Source organism: Agelaius tricolor, unplaced genomic scaffold, assembly GCF_023055355.1.
Source record: "Agelaius tricolor isolate 1412-34295 unplaced genomic scaffold, bAgeTri1.0.p SCAF_6, whole genome shotgun sequence".
NCBI classification, from domain to species: domain Eukaryota; kingdom Metazoa; phylum Chordata; class Aves; order Passeriformes; family Icteridae; genus Agelaius; species Agelaius tricolor.
In genome coordinates this window covers 38700814-38714834 of record NW_027269266.1, presented here as the reverse complement: position 1 = coordinate 38714834, position 14021 = coordinate 38700814, and the positions used below count along the sequence as shown (strand labels likewise).

The 14021-nt window shown below is 39.1% G+C and overlaps 1 protein-coding gene across 6 annotated transcripts in view; it reads right to left on the bottom strand.

Annotated features, from left to right (window-relative positions):
• RBMS3 (RNA binding motif single stranded interacting protein 3) overlaps positions 1-14021 on the bottom strand; it is a 707113-nt gene that overhangs the window by 373802 nt on the left and 319290 nt on the right. The gene's annotated exons all lie outside the window — the stretch shown is intronic.

Sequence of the window (14021 nt, the reverse complement as noted above, 5' to 3'; positions counted from 1 at the left end):
CTAAAAATCTAGAGCCTATGTGGAAACCTATCTTCCTAATGGAAACATCAGAATAACACTCAAAAATATCAGTATCATAAGGGACAATTAAACAAGGGAGATTTTTTGTTTCTTCTATACCTGTCCTGGAACGAGGAAAAATTAAAGTCATATCAGAAAAAAATTATTTGGAGCTCAATTTTGGTTGCCTTTTCTTGGTTTCAGGTTGGGGAGGATGGGGTTGGGTAGTTTGGTTGTAGAGCGTTTTGCTCATTCTTAATTCAATTGCATTTAATCAGTAAGACAGATATCCATCAAATAATTCTGAAATAGCAGAGAATGTAAAAGTGAAAGAAATATATAATTATTATTAACAGTACTTCCTTCACTAAAGAAGGTTGCAGAGTTTTATATACACAGCAGCAATCTGAAATGCTGACCTCCTCTGGATCTTGGGCTCACACCTCAACCCAGCAAGGCAGATTCAAAATTTACAGCTTAGTGACAAGTCTGCCAATTCATCACCACTAAACCATCTTGAGCCCTCTTTGGAAGTGGCACAGGTCAAAAGAGGAAACCACCAGCTGCTGAAGAAATCCCTTCTCAAATAAATTTATCCCACAAGTAGGCAGCCTGGCACCAGCTCTCTCACACACCTTCCCCCACTCTCCACCAAAATCTGTGCTGCAGTGGGGCCATACTCATCCTGACTTTTCCACTTATCTTCCAAAACCACAGGCATAAATTTTAAAGTGTTACCAAACTTTAGGATGAGTTAATAGAAAAAGTCAAGAAGAGAGTAATATATAACCACACAAAGCTCCAGTGCTTCTGATGGTTGAGTTTTCTCTAAGACAAGAGTGGCTGTCCTGTTACTTTCCAGTCTGTAGAGACACAGTGGTTGGACATCTTAAGTTGAAGAGTAGATGAAAGAGAAAATTTACTTCTCTCAATCTTTAAAGGAAACTACTAAATAATTTAACAGCTTATGCAAACACCCAAAGAGAGATTTTTGTGGAACTATTGTTCTGGCAAAGAAAAATGAGGCAATTTAGGTTAGTTTGACCAGGAAATGCATATCCATATCTATACACCTTCAGTATGCCCACCTGCATAGCTATTTTATCAAATATACTCACAGTTCAGTTTAAGAGTGACATACTCTACCTTAGTTTAAGTCTTTGTCCTAATTTATTTAAACCAAACTGTTATAAAGCCAACAGAATGTTGACTTAGGCTTATGCATACAGTCTTTAGCATCAGTTTAATTACATCAGTTTGAAATTACACCACAAATTGGACTAATGTCATTCTGCATAAGCTTAGCCCTTGCAGCATCAGACACCTAAATCCCATTGAAATGCTGTGACATTCTTGTGCTTAATTCCCTAAAATTCCTTAGGAAATCCTAGCCAAAACTGTGAGCAGGAACCAATCATACCAAAACCCTTCTGAGATGAAGCAGGCAGCTCCCATCTCCATCCAGAGCTGTTTTCTTACCACCCTTTGCATAGCAGAATACTTTACCCACATGCTTAGTGTTTTGCAGAGGTGCAGTAGAGTTACTCAGGTGTTTATGGACAAGTTGTGCTCAATTCTTTGCTGGGACCTCCAAAATTACTGTTTTGGTTACCTCTGCATCAGGTACAGTATCTCTGCTCCTCAAAATCAGCCATTGAAGAGCACTCAGGCTTTAGTGAGGATTGGTGGGTTGGGGACCAGCCTGCTAGGTCATCTTCCCCATCATCCAGTGCCCTCTAAAAAATGCAGTGGGGAGGGCTGGAGTGCTGCCTGGCTCATCTCCCCCCAGAAAACTGCCCCCCAAGGGCACCTGAACAGCCTGACTGAAGAGACTCTCCCGGATTGCCTCTCCATCACTGCAGCTACTCTGAGGCAGATGCAAAAAAACAAAAAAAAACCAAAAAAAGGTATCTGAAGGCTGTTGGCATGTAATTTTGCATACCTCATGGCTATACCTCATGGCTGCTATTTCAGAAACAGTTTTCAGATGAGTAATTTGGCGAGATTCACTGTTTGCAAACTGCATACTTGGTCTAAAGAGCACTTTCAGTTATGTCTACAGCACCAATGTCCAGGCCACAGATCTCTGTTTACCCGGCTTTTCAGACCACCCAATCTGCCTGCTTCCTCACAGTGCTGATCATTACTTACTCTTGTAAAACTTCCACTAATGGCTTTTCTGACACAAGGACTTTTTTGGGTTTGGTTTTGGGGTTTTTTGGGAGGGTTTGGTTTTGTTTTTTTTTTTTTCTTTTTTTAGAAATAAAGTGGGGGGGGGGGGGGGGGGGGAATAATAATGTTAAAAGAAGTAAAGCCTAAACTAGAAAAGTTCATGTCCTGTCATTCACCATCTAGGAGAGCTGTGAGGAGCAGTGCCATACAAAAAGACAAGTTCTCTAACTGGCAGGTCTCCACCAGCCTTTACAATTAACAAGCTAGCTCATTGTCTGGGTTGTTATCTAAATTACAGTCTAGGAATTTTCTGCTAATATATTTTCTGACTTTTAAAACACTATACTGTACAGTACCTAGTACAAAGGCGTCTTTCTCTAATTCTATTTAAATCTCTATTTTCCTGTTTTAAAAATTAATTACTGTAACCATAGCCCTAAGCAAAGAAAAGGAGAAGGGGAAAAAGGAAGAGAATGTACAGTTAGCAAGGAGGGAAGGGAGTTCAGGTGTTGGAGTTTTCTTTGAAGCAGAGGCAATAAAAACTCACTACTTTTTAAGAGACTTAAAATCTATTTTTGGTCCCATCACATTTGTTTTATCAGCATTCATCAACAACAACAGGCAACTGACAGAAAGAACAAGATCAGTCCTTTCTTATGACATATCTGAACCATTGAGTTTTTGTCTTTTTTTTAAATATCTAATTCAAGTATATATATTTATATCTTCATTTTTTTGTCTTCTTTTTTTTAATATCTAATTCCAGTAGAAAGAAAATTACTATGATTTTTTTTTTAAGGGATCATATAGCAGGGGATACAAAATAATAAATATTAAGTATCATCACAAAAATATATTCTATGATGTTTGTTCTAGTTATAGCACATAAAAGATAAAATGCACAAAACTTGGGAAGCATATACCAGGCATTTTACTAAAACTCATAAACAGGTGTCTTTGGATCAGTCCTCCCAAAAACAAGCACTTTTTCTGCTTTTGCTTAACTTTTGTTCCTTGAGATTCCCCTCCCAAGTCATCTTTTGTATGTGTAAATCTTGCACATATAGGCAGGTATGCTTTTAAGCTTTTCAACCACTACTTTTTATTTCAAATACTGGAACTGCTTTTAAAACATCTTAACAACAATTACATATACCACATACTCTTCTTTTGGCCAATAGGAAAAAGGATTAGGGAAAATTTGAACCTTCTTCATTAGGTGATTGTTTATTTTGCATTTGTGGAGCCTGTAAAAATGTTTCGCTCCAAGTTAAGAAAACATCGTTTCTTCCATTCCAGAAAACAGAAAAGCAGCAAGGCTTTTCTCACCATGTATGTCGTCATAAGCAATATTCTTTCTGTGACTGAAGGCAATGTAAAAGAAAAAAAGAGTTTGCCATAACTTTTAATGGTGAAGTCATAGGACAGCCCATCAATTAAATCTATTAAAAAATCAGTAGTAATTACAAACCATTGAAGAACTATAAATAAGATTTCCATAATATCTTTGATGTTTGCTTTTCAGCACAGGGTTTTACTGGTGCCACTTGTCAAATCTGGCTGACATTATTTAAATTGGGAAGCAACAAAAATAAAGCTTCTTTTTTTGACTAAGAAAGATTACAGGTAAAGGAGAAATTTCTCTAAATTTACTTCACGCTTTTACTGAATGTTAGTCCTGACACACTAAATCATTACATTATGGGAAAACACAGTGAAGGCCAAAAAACCTCCTTTAGAAGATATCTACCAGCAAGTTGGTGTTTACCAAGGAATTAATTTTCAATTAAAATACGTATTACATGAAATTCTAGAGATTAATTCAGATGATTCAGAACCCACCAGTAAAGAACACGGATTTGGTTTTGCTGAGTGTTTTACACTTCTCATGGGATGGGGTGCTGTAGCAACAGTCTTCCCTCTACAGATGCAGACACACCTAATTTAACATGATTGTGGGTTGGGCTGTTTTCCTCACGCAGACTTCAACTGAGACATTTGTAATGTAAGGAAGTTAAGAAAAACCCTCTTACTACTGAATGTATTCAGGTAGTTCCTTATTATTTTTGAAAATTGTTCCATCCTCACTTTTCCCAAGCAGTATTTATTGCTAAGACACCTTACCATCCCCTTGCTTACGTTCCCCACAGCCAGACAGCATAGGTGCCTCACAGCAAACCCTGAGCATCAGCAGCAGGCTGACACCAGTGAGGTATAAATTGCAGCAACTTTTAGTCTGCTCCATCTGGCACCTGGAACAAAACCAGTCCTCTGATGGAAAGCTGTCATTGGTGTCAAGCTAAATCTGACCCATCCTTTCAGCTCAATACCAGCAAAAGCACAGAGCCGCTTTGGGATCAATAACTTAAAAAGCTGTTTGCTCTGATTTGTAATCCAAACAAGTATGTGGGAGACAAAGAACTGGAGGATTGAGCCCAAAGTCATTACTTCTGATTTTATACTTCCAGAAATATGTCTTAGCCATGCATTTTAACGATTAGCCTTTAAAATATCCACATTTTGAAGGTTAAACATATATAAATTGTAAACAGAGCACAGCATAGACTCAACACAGGGTTTTGAACATGAACCATTAATATTTATTCAAAGTGCAAGGCTTTTATGTGAAAAAAGTAATACCTTTTCTTAGCTGAAACATGTTTACAGGTTCTCTTCTCTGAGGAAAGTATCAAAATGCAGTGTGACAGATAAAAATCCAGCACATACTATGTCCATATTCACATATAAAAAGATATTTTCAACCTTTCAATTCAAAGACCAGCAATAAAAAAATCCCTCTCATATCCTTAGGATGCTAAATAATCATTTCATCCATGTCTCAGTTATTGACTTACAAAGACATGACTTGCCTTTGCTCTCTAGTTTTTATACACAAACAAACTGAGGACAACTCATTGTTACAGAAGCCAGTGGGATTTGTCAGCTTCTTTGAAAAAAAAAAAAAAAAAAAAAAAAAAAAAAAAGCAAGCTAGATGCAGCTGGCTCACAACTCTGGAAAAATATTGAAGATGACAGAAAGAATATGATGTTTTGGCTCCTCTGCAGCCATTATGATATTGAGCAATATGCTGCAAAGAGCTATTGCAGTAAAGTGCTGCAAGACCACCTCCATGCCTCCATGCTGAATAAAGGTCATGCAAGGACTCTGCTGAATACTCTGAGTTGTATTGCTGTGTCTGTATCTTCCAAATTACAATTTTTATGCATCTTTCCACCATGAATTTTGGACTCTTCACATACTGACAGAAATTCGGTGTAGGTGAATAAGATCTTCCAATTGCAAACATCACCAAAAAACTAAATTTTTTGTTTCATTTTTGCCATCAAAATCTTATTAGCTGTTTGGCTCATAATAGCTCAAAGAGCTTTTCATGATCCCTACCACACAGTGGAGACACAGAGGTGTCATTCTTGCCCTGAAACAAGAGCATACTGCTCTTTTTCAGGGAGTGTGCTGGTTATCAGAAGCATCTCTACCCCACCTGTCCCCACCACAGCAGTTGGGTGGCCAGATGTACAGAAAGAGCCCTGTAAGGACAGATGTACAGAAAGAGCCCTGCCCATCTGACAGGTCCTGACAGCCACCCAGCACCTGCCTGGCCCGTGTGCTGCTGCCCAGTATCCAACACCCATCACTAGCCTGGGACACAAGGAGGTTTCCCTCTAATCTGTTTTATTTCCATTATGTTATCTCATGGTGCTTTATATATAAATATAATGTATACATTATAGAGAACATGCATATTTGTGCCTACATAATCTATACAATATATATACATACGCATTGCAGGGAACATACATCAGCAAAAGGCCTCTTTTATTGCAGGGATTGCTTTGGTCAATCTAATAGCTGACACGGTAAAACAATTTTACAATTTGTACTCTCTCCCATATTTTATATTTTCAGAAAGGGAAAGGAAAGAAGAGACTGAAATTTCTCCCTCTAGTTACTCAGACCACAGAATCAATGTAATTCTGCTGTCTTCATTACATTATTTTTCCCCCAGAAACCATAATACTACAAAAAGATTAAATTAAATAATACTCTAAAAAAAAAAATCAAGCAGTTCTTTAATTTCATTTCAATACCATCTTGTTCTTCCAACAGCCTCTCAGATGTGCAGGAAATGGTTTAATGATGTGCCTTTATTAAAGGGAAGTGCTGAGGTATCTCTGCAGGTTGCTCCCATCCCCCAAAAGTTTGCACAGCAACAACTCTGAGAATACATATCTGCCAGCAAAAAATGTCTTCATCAGAGCCTCCTTTTATCACAGAAGCTGCAACAAAAACAGCACTTAAAGGACATAATCATCTCTACTCACAGTACCTCCTGAACTGTAAACACAGTTTAAAAACTGCACGCCATGGAGCTCAGGCGTGTTATCTAATCCTTTAGAAACTCTATCCGACTGCAAACACAGGGAGCAGCAATGCCAGCCACACCATGTGCTTCCACTTACTGACCCACTCCCTTTCCACAGGCACACAGACACCATCCCTCACCAGCCAGCACAGAAATGCTAACACAGCTCTCATGGCCCAAACACTTGGGGCCTCACCTGGGAAGCAAATCCAGCCCGGCCTGTCACCCTCCTAAAGCCCCCAGATGTAACAAAAAGTGCAACTGTGCATTATATGTGCTTTTGTTTAGAGTTATATTCCCTCACCCTTGCCTGCACCCCTCCAGCACTACAGCTGACACACAGAATGAAAGGAGTGGGGTTTTTTAGTGTAATATCTGGGGCTGCTGAGCTTACTCTGTCTGGTGGTGTGTTTGAAACACTGCTTACCTGAGTGAGTGTTGCAACACTCTGGCCACACTTATTTTGTTAGCAAAGCAGCCAAACAGCTCAGGTGACTTTGCAACTGCCTTGCAGGGCAGCACTGCAACAGTACAGGCTTTGACAGCCAGACCTGTCATAACAAGGAGGAAACAGATTTTTTTTTCTTTTTCTTTTTTTTTTTTTAATCTTCATTTAGTCTGAACAAGGTAATTTGATCTAACTAGAAAGCCATTCTTTTATTTTCTTGTTAATAGTGCTGAAGACTATTGGCAGCACATGTGAGCACAAGCCTTACTCAAAGTGGCCTTTGGAACAGCAAGAAATGCTTGGTACCTGTTTCAGAGCTTTGTGTGGCTGGGCAGGAGCTGCCTTCCACACATCATCCTTCCAGTGACCATGATGGAGCCAGAGCCTCAGTCATAGCACCAACAGTACCTAACTTGTAACAGAATACAGCTTCTCCACAACAAAAACAAACAGCAACTGGTACGTGAATAATTCTGGGCAAGACAAGAATTGAAGGGCGTGGGCTTTACCCCGTGCCTCAAATCATACCAGATCAAACTGTGCCTGAATAAGCTCTTACTTTTGTAAATCCTAGTGCTATGAAAAGCTGATGGTTTTTCAGAAGGGTAAGCAGAGCTGAGTTTTTCCTGTCCCCATACTTTCAATACAACTTAGATGCAGTAGTTTCACTAAGGACCATATGACATTTTGTAAAAGCTGTTACCCATTTCTGCCTCTGTTAATCTCTGTCCCAACACTCTACATTGCATTTGAAGTGCTGAACCGGAGAGCTTTAAGTTCTAGCTTGCATTGATTTTTAAAATCTGCCCACAAAGAGGAATCCTCCTCTACAGATCAACCTACATGACCATCATGGCACTAAGGTCACAGACACAGGAGCAATCTTCTGCCATTCAGCTACCCTGTAGGACCTGAAGGAGCTCTCCCAGTGAAATCAGCTTTGCCATTGGAAACACACAGGACCTTGCTTTGGATGATCTGAGACTCAAAAATTAGATTTCAAAATCACACATGGAACAGATGCACATTCAAAGGTTTATCATTTACCTCTTCTATTTCTTAGGCAACACTTGTTTAAAAAAAATTAAATGTATCTTTGTTAAGGGTCTGCCATACTGTAGATGACAATTTAGGTCAAACAGCTTCATCCCGCTGCTCTCTAGCATCACAGATAGTGTACTCACCAAGCACAGCTTCAATACCAAATCATTCTCCACACAACTACTCCAACCATCCCTATAAAGTTTACAAGATCTCAGAGACAAAAATAAACATCTATACAGGTATGAAAACTAGAGCAGAAGGTAATGTATCCCTGTGCTTAAAATTATACATTGTAAGAGAATTCCCATATTGTGCCTGGATTAATTACTTGCTCCAGTACAAGACAATTTTTACAGGATTAGCATACATTGGTCTAACAAAGGGCTATGAAAATTTTTGCTTGCTTCAAGCCAAACATGATTTCTAAACACCCCTGAAAGCCACACACAAAGCTAGACCTCAGCAGCACCCACACAGAGACGTAAGTCATGTTGCATTAGACCCTAGGAAGTGAAATCACAGCCCACATCCAACACACAGATTGTGTCCTAGCAGGCCAGATGTTGCACGCATGATTAACTAGCAGCCTTCTAGGGGAATGCGACAAGCATACTTGTACATGTCCTCTACTCAGACTGTCCCTGAAAATCCTTTTTTCTACCTTGTGAAACAGAGTTCAGCTGCATTTCACACAGATTTTAGGTGCTGTTTGATTCCCATTGTCATCACTGGTGGGTAGACTGATCCACAGAAAGGAAAGGCAGTCCCAGCTCACAGGAAGCAGTAGCTGCCCTGCAAGTACCCCCTCTGGAGCTTTGCTGGGAACTACTCACTGCTGTGCACCCAACATGCACCCTTAGCATCAGTCAAAACTACACCATGACCTTAATTAAGCACAACAACAGGGAAAAGATACCTGTCCAAAGGCACTGCTGCATTCACTACCTACAGAAAGACATCACAATTTATTCTCATGTAAGAGATGAGGATGGAAAGCCAAGGGAACAAAAAAGGGGAAGATTTTCCACCAAAAAAACTGTGTTGGGGCTCTGGACTATGAAACACACTAAGCAAGGAAGAAAGAGTGAATCTTCACTGGCCTTCACTCTTGAGGCACTTAAAAAATGCAAAGATGCTAATTTGACATTTCAAGTGGGGTTTTTTTATTATTTCTTCTCTTTTTTTCTTTTTGTGTAGAAAAAAAGAAGTTTAGACAGCACATGTTTAAAAATGAAGCACAGAGCTCTTAAAAGGTTTCGATGACATAGGATATTAGCAAAGACCTTACAAATGACACCTGGCTGAAAAGACTAACAAAGACCTTAGAGAAAACAAATTCACATTTTGTAAGACAGTCTGAAGACATTCTTTCTGTATTTATCTTATTAGTATGAAGCAGCTGATGCTACCAAGAACACCGCAATGCAAAGGTATCGTGAATCTGTGCCATTCATAAGTGTTTCTATTGTACAGCTGAGGACTCAGTAGAGCATCAGGGGGAGGAGGAAATTTTTCTGCTTCCTAATTAGCTGTCAAGTGACACAGTTCTTTTTATTGTCTGTAACAGCATTTTGGGAAATGGTTCCTCAGTACATTAGGTCACACAACCCATGCAAAGCTAAATGCACAGTTACCAAGGGATGTGAAGACACTTTAGTTTTCACCCAGGCTACTTCTGCTCTTGTTTGCCAGCTACCCTTAATCTCCTCCATATCTCACTCCTTGTTGGTCTCTTCCCCCCTTTACCCCAGTACAAATAACATTGATTTTTTTTAAACTCTTAATCTAGATTGGCAAAAGCATTTGTTCAACTGTTTGTCCAACAGTTCTCCACTGTCATTTTGCAGATGCTCTACTGAATTTATTGGAATTTTAAAGCTTGCCACTAACAGAGGGAAAAATATGTATCAGCATATACTTCAAATGTTAGGCAGGAAATCTAAGAAGCTATGGATTCACATCAATTTTTTTTTCCTTGAGGGGGGAAAAAAATTTTAAAACTGTGTTTCTGCTTCCCTCCAGACATCAGGGTAATACCGATGGTTTTTTGGTTACTTAGTTCTAAGCTATTGTTTGAAACTGATGCTTCAACTTCTTCAAAAAGCATTAAACCCATTCTGCACACATTTATGCCAATTTCTTGGACTAAATTTATCAAAACTTAGCTGCACTAGTAGGTCGCTGAAAAGTAAGCCTCTGTCTAGGAGCTTTCTGCACTCCCCAGTAAAGGAAAACCTCAAACAAGACTGCAACTCAGAAACTCACCACTAGCTGAGCAGCATCATGAACCCTTTCAGCTCCTCCCTTGCATTTTGTGATCATTTATACTTCTGGATGAGTTTTCATTATAGCTCAGCCAATGTTAGACAAAAAAGTAATTATCCATAAGTCTATTCATTATAGGCACACACCCATAAGCTGCAATATGAACATCAACTGTGATTCCCTAAGTGAGGGAGTTCCTCAAGGTTCAATTATTTGCCACTTTTTGCTCCATTTCAGATGTTAGCAGCCCTACTCTTCTAAATGGGTAATAACTACTGATAACCATTTACAAGCAGCAATTTAGAGTTTTAAACCAATACCAATGACTTCTCTCAAAACTGGGACCAAGCTTTACTTATTTTTTCCAATTTCCTAGATAATTATCTCAGTATTATCTATTTCCCACATACTTTACTGAATCACTATTTTTCACAACATACTCCTAGATGTTCATTGAAAATCCCTGGCCTGTAACAATCAGTATCATCAATAACTGATACTGACAGTATTGATACAGATGAATTTTTCTCTACAGCATAGATCCAAGAAGGTGATTGACTTTGGATGAGACCATGTTAGTTCAGAATATCTGCTTATATCCAAGTACAGCAGACAAACCAGGCTGAATAAGCTCTCAGAGCCCCACCTTTTCTGAAACGAACTTCTATGCCTTCTCTATAATTGAGCTTAGCATGCCAACATAATTCTAGGAGATACAGGAAGAAATCAGTATCACATAATGATTTATCATGTGTTAATTAACTGTCTCTTTCACATTCCTGTGACCACTCTTGTGCAGCTTCCTTGCTCCTACACTCATCTGTTAGCTGCAGACACACCCATGTGAGACAGGAAACAACACAAAACACCCCAAAGGAAACAGGACCTGTCCCAGCACACTCAGAAACCGATTAGCCAAACCAGAGCCTGATAACACGCTCTGGATGTTGACAAAACACCCAAATGTCTGACAGCCTGCAAAAAGGAAAACTCAGAAAACTTCCAGCAGAGGTGTCTGAGCTGATCGCGGCAGCAAGACTCTCATTTCACATCACAGCAAGAGTGAGCAGAAGCCACAGAGCTCTCAGCACCAGAGACCAGCTGAATAACCCTGAGTGATAAAATACCATGCCAGGAATTTCAAAGTCTTTATCAACACTCTTTAAAAATATTTCCTTTGTTATCTAGATTTTTTCCTCTATCCTTTTACCCTGAAGAGAATGGCACTTTGCATTCTACTTTATTCATTAATTAATGATGGCTTGACTCTCATAATTTCTGTTAACCAATTTTATATACCAAGTAGATATTTCCACAAATCCATGGAAAGATGATAAAAAAAGTAGTGGATAGGTACTCCAAGGAGTAATTTAAAGACAGTGCAAACATTCCACGTGTTACGAGTGAATAATGGACCCTGTTTACATTCCTTTTATTTAGTATTCATTCTAGAAGGAAAATCCTACTCTTCAAACTTTTTAAATTGACTTTTTTTTAAACCCTTTTGTACCACCTGCATCTCTCCTTCCCAAGGTTACACAGCTTGTGGCAAAGCATACATATGGAAGCAGAGTAAGAGAAGTCCTTTCACAGTTATTATCCTGAAATCTAGTCAAGTGCCAGACTCAAGAAAAAATAAAATTAAATAATCTATACTTTTAATTGCATGTTCAACTCCTTTTATTTTGGTTTTTTTTTTAATTGGTTTTGCTTTCCTTTTTAAAACAAGTCCTCTTTTTGAAAAGAACAAAAAAAAGAAAAAAGCCCAAACAAAACAAAAGAACCCACAATATAAAACAATACAGAGCTTAAACACAGTGCCTGGTGGGTTCTTTGTTGTTTTTGGTTTTTTTTCCTATGGTACTTATTCCTATACGCTAGTCAGAGCAGGAGATAGAAAAATAGTAGAGTATAATATATTCATCTTTCTTCAGAGTCACATGAAGATGTACTTGGATAAGGCTAAGGGAAAAAAGGAATAGAAGTGATGTCTTTTTTACAGTGCAAACTTTCAAATGCATACTACATTAAAATCAAATATCTAAATGTAGCATCTGTAGCAGTAAACAAAAAACCACAGATCCAGCTAACAAGGTTGTTGTTATTGCTGTGATCTCCGATGCTGAGCTTGTGCTGCCTAAAAACAATGAAAATTAAGACTCATAAGCAGCAGCAGTCAGACCTCTCAAGAATGTTGATACCTCTCTCTCAGAGTGTCATCAGCTCCTGACAGCCAGATGCAGACAGGCAAGGTAAAACGTTTCAATCTGTGCATCCCTCTGGTCTGGCTGCAGTGCAATGGACAACTTCAAACAGCCCTCAGTAAACAGTCTTCTCATCACTCCAGCCTGGGCTGAATTTTAATCAGGGTCCTTTAAATGCCATTGAGCAAATCCATATACTATGGATTGCTTCTTGCACGCCTCCGGCCAACCACTATTTGGAGGGTCATTTATTATTTTTAGAAAACCAAAACAATCCAAAGTTTCAGTACATATCACAGCACATCTCAAAGCAGAGTGCAGTTATTTCTGGACATTTCATATTGGATGTAAATGAAGCTTTTAATTATTCCTTTAATGTGACATGGTGGATGCATCCATCTGTTAGCCACAAGCGAAGAGGAGCTAGGTTTATCTCATGATACAACAGCAGTTAACTTTTCATGCCACTCAGATGTAAAACTTGGATTCAAAAATTCACATATTGTGCACTAAAGGCAAGCAAAAGACAGAAATATGGGAAGAGCTCCCAACTGTAACAGTAGCAATAAAGAGTCTACAATTCAGAAGGGATGCTACATATGATGAAAACACTAAGCCTGCTCATAAACTACTTTTTTTTTTTTTTTTTTTTTTTTTTTTTTTTTTTTGCAAACCTGTCCCAAGGAAGGTTAGGCTCTAGGCTCTGTGCATCAATTATCAAATCAGGAGTATGTCCCTAGTAGAACTACAAGCTCAGCAAAAACTCATTAGAAAGTGTGTGTGTGTGCAGGGGGGGAAATGTGGTCATTATTTGACTGCTCTGTTCTGCAAAGAACTGTATTAGGAACGTGTAAGCCAGCAGAGTGCTGACTGCTACAGTTCTTTCTATCTCCCATAGATAAGTCAATTAATCAAACTTTGCTTACTACCTGTCAAAAGCCTGTGCCTGTCCTCTTGTTGAAATACAGAAGGAATGCAGGGGCACTTCCTCTGCCTGCAGGTTCTCTCTTGCTTAAGGAGTTGTTCCAGTCATTTTGAGAAACATTATTTCGTCCTGTTAAACAGCTTTAGGAAAATCTCTTCTCTGTCTTTCCTGCAAACAGAGCAGCTGACAAGCAGGGAGGGAAGACTTTTACCCAAAGAGAGGAATGGCACTTAGCACAGCATCTGAGTGCAGCCTTTAAAACCATTGTAGTGCTGCTGACACCTTCCTCCTGTCCAGGGCTTGGTTTGGGCCAGGCACCAACATGGGCATCATCCCTTGGCTTCACAACTGTCCATTTGAGTTTGAATTTCAGACTGAATGGGCAGTCTTAGGACCAGCAATCCATGTAGCTCTGCTGGCTCAGAGGAGCATAGCAAAGCAGGTCTTTCAAGAAATCCATGTCTGGGAAAAATACTTCCTTTGCCTTTATGTCAGGCCACCATGATACAATCAGGGCAGCAATGTGAGATGAGATTATGTTTCTCTTCTGCCATAACAATTATCGGCATTACTTCCAT